Source organism: Galeopterus variegatus, unplaced genomic scaffold (genome assembly GCF_000696425.1).
Source record: "Galeopterus variegatus unplaced genomic scaffold, G_variegatus-3.0.2 Scaffold12280, whole genome shotgun sequence".
NCBI lineage: Eukaryota > Metazoa > Chordata > Mammalia > Dermoptera > Cynocephalidae > Galeopterus > Galeopterus variegatus.
In genome coordinates this window covers 14,396-20,067 of record NW_007738391.1, presented here as the reverse complement: position 1 = coordinate 20,067, position 5,672 = coordinate 14,396, and positions in this window count along the sequence as shown.

Genomic DNA, 5,672 nt, shown 5'->3' with positions numbered 1-5,672 from the left:
AAAGATTTAAAGTTGCCTTTATTCACTGACAACATGATTCATGTCTACATAAAACGTCTGGTGGAACCTACTCAAAATGGAAAATAGGCCTAAAAGTGAAATGTATAATTATGAACATTCTAGAAGAAAATGTAGGAAAAAATCTTTTCGATTTTGGGTTAAACAATGTGTGACCTATAAAAGGGCACATTGATGCATTGAACCTCATCAAAATAAAAAATTTCTTTTTAAAAGATGTTGTTAAGAAAATACAAAGGAAATCCGCAAACTGGGAGAAAATATTTGAAAACATATTTTCAATATAAGACTTGTAAGAGGGTATTTCAAAAAGTTTGTGGAAGAATTGAATTGAAAGATAATACAAATATTTCCATGAACTTTTGGAAGACCTCTCTGTAATGGATTAAATTATGTCCCTCCCAAACTCCCTGAAGCTTGACTTGTGTCCCCCCAAGTTTTATGTATTAGAAACTTAGCCCCCACTGTGACTGCTAAGAGGGTGGAAAATCCTGTTCAGGCAACTGAAAAGTGGGGCCTTAAGAGGTGATTGGACTGTAGGACCATGCAGTAGTGAATGGACTAAAAATGGCGGTCAGGGGCATGATTCTGAGGGCTTTAAAAGAAGAGAAGAGTCTGTTTGTCTCTCTCTCAGCTCTCTCTGTTTCCACCATCTTCCAATGTGAGACCCCTGGGTCACTGTCGCCACCACCAGATGGACTTTGGACTCCCCATCCTGAGAAACTTTAAGCAATAAATTTTGTTTTTTTAATAAATCACCCAGTTTCAGGTATTTTGTGATAAGCAACAAAAATGGACTAAGACAGAAAATTGGTACCAGAGAAGTGGGGTGTTGCTTATAATAAATAGTTGAAAATGTGGAAGCAGCTTTGGAACTGGGTGTTAGGCAAAGGTTGGAAGAGTTTGGAGGACTCAGAAGAAGACAAAAAGATGAGAGAAAGTTTGGGATGTCTTAGAGACTGGTTACATGGTGGCGAGCAGAATGCTGATAGAAATATGGACTGTAAAGGCCATTTTAAGGAGGTCTCAGAAATAAGAAATTTATTGGAAACTGGGGCAAAGCTCGCCTTTGCTGTGAACTGGCAAGGAACTTGGCTACAGTGTGTCCATGCCCTAGGACTTTGTGGAAGGTGGGACCCAAGAGTTGTGAACCAGAATGTCTGGTGGAAGAAATTTCTAAACAGCAAAGCATTAAGGAAACTGCATGGTTACTTGTAACAGCCTACGCTGAGTTATGGCAGCAAAGGCATGACATGAAGCCAGAATTTAAAAGGGAAGCAGAGCACAAAAATTTAGAACATTTGCAGCCTGGCCATGTGGAAGAGAAGCAGAGAGCATGCAATGGTGCAGCCCAGAGAACATTACCTAAGAAGATTAACACAAAACAACAGGATTATCAAGAGAAGGGGAAAAAGGCCATGAAGGCATTGCAGAAGCCTCTGGGGTCAACCCTTCCATTTCAGATCCAAAGACCTAGGGAGACAGAATGGTCTTGGGGGACACACCATGCCAGCACCTCGTGGACCACCCGGGGTCCCCAGGTATGGATCTAGGGACCGGGCCCCCCCTCCCACAACCAGGCACACTGCCAGTGCCAAGGAGCATGCCAGAAACATCGCCTCCATGTGGGTGGCACACCACAGCCACCACAATAACCATGGCTGCTGTGAAAGTGGCTAGATGCCACAACCACCACACAGATGGCCCGCCAGCCACTGGAGTGCATTGACACAAGGAGAGTCACCAGCAGAGACAAAGAAAAGAAGAGAATGTCTCTCTCCACAAAGCCCATTTCAGAGTCACAGAAGAAACGTCTGCTCTGTGATAATATTGGGGGACTGATCACACCTTGTGGACCACCCGGGGTCCCCAGGTATGGATCTAGGGACCGGGCCCCCCCTCCCACAACCAGGAACACCGTGCCAGCACCTCAGGGACCACCCAGGGACCCAAGGCTTGGAGTCAGGGACCCAACACTCCCCACAACCAGGCACACTGCCAGTGCCAAGGAGCATGCCAGAAACATCGCCTCCATGTGGGTGGCACACCACAGCCACCACAATAACCATGGCTGCTGTGAAAGTGGCTAGATGCCACAACCACCACACAGATGGCCCGCCAGCCACTGGAGTGCATTGACACAAGGAGAGTCATCAGCAGAGACAAAGAAAAGAAGAGAATGTCTCTCTCCACAAAGCCCATTTCAGAGTGACAGAAGAAACGTCTGCTCTGTGATAATATTGGTGGAACTGATCACACCTCTCAGCATTGGACAGATCATCTGGGAAACAAATCAACAGAGTAACCATTACTCTTTCAGAGGGAGAGAAGAAATCTAGGGTAATTAGAGTGGGGAGGGGGGAAGGAGAGGGAGGGGGAGAGGTTGGACAAGGGCCATAAAGAATAATTACGATTTGTAACAATATATATGTTAGTAATATTGATTTGATCAACATATCTTAATGATGAACCCCCAAAATACATATAATCAATTTAGATTCAATAAAAATTAAAAAAAAAAAAAAAGAATGGTCTTGGGGAATAGGCCTGAGGCACCCTCCACAGGTTGACTGCTCAGGGCCACCTCAGGAAGCTGCTTCCAGCACCAGCAGACCAGATGCTTTGCCTGCCCCAGCCATGGCTAAATTGGCCCCATGTGTGGTTGGACCCACAGATTTGGAAAATACAAGCCAGAAGCCTTCGCAGCATCCACGTGGTCTTAAGTCTTTAGGCTCACAGAATGCCAGAGCTGTGGAGACTTGGGAGCCTCCACCCCGATTTCAAAGGATGTATGGAAGAGTCTGGGGGCCCAGGAAGAGTTCTGTCACAGAGGTGGGTTCACCACAGACAGCCTTCGCTAGAGCAATGCTGAGCAGAAATGTGGGGTCGGAGTTGCAGCAGAGAAACCCCATCAGCACCATGTCTAGTGGAGTCATGAGAATGGGACCATCATGGAGACCCCAGACCTGTGGAGCTACCAGCGTGCAGTACCAGCCTGGGTGAGCTAAAGCATCACCTGAGACCAGGAAAGCCATAGAAGTGGAGCTGCTTGAGGACTTGGGGACCCAACCCCCCACCAGTGTGCAGAGGACACTGAACATGGAGTCAAGTTACAAGATTCACCAGCTTTAAGATTCAATGCATGTCCTGCTGGGTTTCAGACTTGCTTAGAACCTGTTACACCTTTCTTCTGGCCTATTTCTCCCTTTTGGAATGGGAATATGTACCCTATGTTTTTCCCACCATCATCTCTTGGAAGTAGATAACTTGTATTGATTTCTCAGATGGAACTCTGAACTTTGGACCCTTGAGTGGAAACAAGTTAAGACTGAAGATGAAATGAACATATTTGCATGCGAAAAGGACATGAGTTTTGGGGGGCGAGGGGTGGAATATAATGGATTAAATTTTGTCTTCCCCAACTCCCTGAAGCTTGACTTGTGTCCCTCCAAGTTTTATGTATTAGAAACTTAGCCCCCACTGTGACTGATAAGAGGGTGGGAAGTCCTGTTAAGGTAACTGAAAGGTGGGGCCTTAAAGAGGTGATTGGACTGTAGGACCATGCAGGAGTGAACGGACGAAAAATGACAGTTAGGGGCGTGGTTCTGAGGGCTTTAAAAGAAGAGGAGAGTCTGTCTTTCTCTCTGCTCTCTCTGCTTCCACCATCTTCCAGTGTGAGACCTCTGGGTCACTGTCCCCACCACCAGATGGACTTTGGACTCCCCTGAGAAAGTGTAAGCAATAAATTTTGTTTTTTTAATAAATCACCCAGTTTCAGGTATTTTATTATAAGCAATGCAAAACAGACTAATACACCCTCATTTCCAGAATATATAAGAATTCCCAAAATTCAATAAGAAAATGAACAACTCAATTTTTAAGTAGGCAAAAGATTTGAATAGACAAATCACTGAAAAAGATAGATGAATGGCAAATCAGCACATAAAAAGATGTTCAACACCATTAATTGTTAGGCCAATACAAGTTAAAAACCACTGAGAGGCCGGCCCCGTGGTGCACTCGGGAGAGTGCGACGCTCCCGCCGCGGGTTCGGATCCTATGTAGGGATGGCCGGTGCGCTCACTGGTTGAGTGCAGTGTGGGCGACACCAAGCTAAGGGTTGTGTTCCCCTTACCGGTCACAAAAAAAAAAAAAGGACAAAAAAAACCAAACAAACAAACAAACACACTGAGATCCCACAACAACGTATTAGAATGGCTAAAATGAAAAAGAATGACTGTATCAAGTGCTGGTGAGGATGCTGGGGAAACAAAAGCTCTCGTAGGCTGACGATGGAGATACACAACAGAACAACTACTTGGGAAAGTGTGGAAGTCTCTTAAAAAGTTAAACATACACTTAACATATGATTCAACCATTGACTCCTAGATATTTACCCAAGAGAAATGGAAAGATATGCCCAAAGACTTGTCACAGATGTTTACAGGAGCTGTATTTGTAACAGCCAAAGACTGGAAACAACACAAAATCCCTCAACAGGTGAAAGGATAAAAAATTTGGCACAGCCATACAATGGACTATTTATTACTCAGCAATAGAAAGGCACAAACTGTTGATGCATATGACAACATGAGTGAGTCTTAAAATAATTATTTTGGGTGAAAAAAGCCAGAAAAAAAAAAGAATATATGAACTTGTGATACCTTTTGTATGAAACTCTAGAAAATGCAAACCAATCTATAGTGAAAGAAAGCAGTGTTGCCAGGAGGAGAGAGTTACGTGGGAAGAGTGGGAGAGGAGATCACAAAGGGGCACCAGGAAGCTTTTGTGTCACGGAGGTGTTCATTATCTTGGTTGTGGTTGTGGGTACATGGGGTACGCACGTGCCGAGACTTATCAGATTATATGCTTTAAGTGTGTGCAGTTTATTGCATGCCAATTATACCTGAATAAGCCTGTTTGTGTACTTGTGTATTTATTTATAAAAAACAAGTCAACTCCATGGGAAATTGCTGAAGTCAGGGATATGTGTCTCTCTTCTCACATTTTCCACAGAGCTTATCCCAGGCCAGGGTACGCAGAAGGCTAACAAAGGCTTGATTATTTTTGTCCCTGTAAGACATACCAGCATAGAAAGAAACTCACTGAGCAAGGATGTTCACTGTTGCCATTTAACTAACGGGCAAATTGTGATTTTCTGAATTAGCTAGAGTCACAGGGGGCGAGGAACTTGGTCTGACCACTTATTTCTCTGGACTTCTAGTTCAAGCCAATTCATTTCAATCTGAAATGTTTGCAGCCCTGGACAGTTTCTTTTTTTTTTTTTTTCCTTTTTTTTGTCTTTTTTCGTGACTGGCAACGAATCGCAACCCTCAGTGTCGCGCCCGTACCGGACCGGGACCGGCAACGGAATCGCACCCCTCGGTGTTGCTCCCGCACCTCGCTCAGCCAGTGAGCGGCCGGTCTGTATGTGGGATCCGAACCCTCGGCGGGAGCGCCACTGCGCTTCCCAAGCGGGCCGGCCCTGCCCTGGACAGTTTCTAAAGGAGGCAGAATAAATGCCACCCAGCCAGGGAACAAGATAAAATAAGAATGATGATGATGACGGGACCAGTGACGATGGCAGTGATACGATTTACCACTTGATAGCCACTGACTGTGCCAGAGCACCATCTGCTTCATGTCTGTTAGTC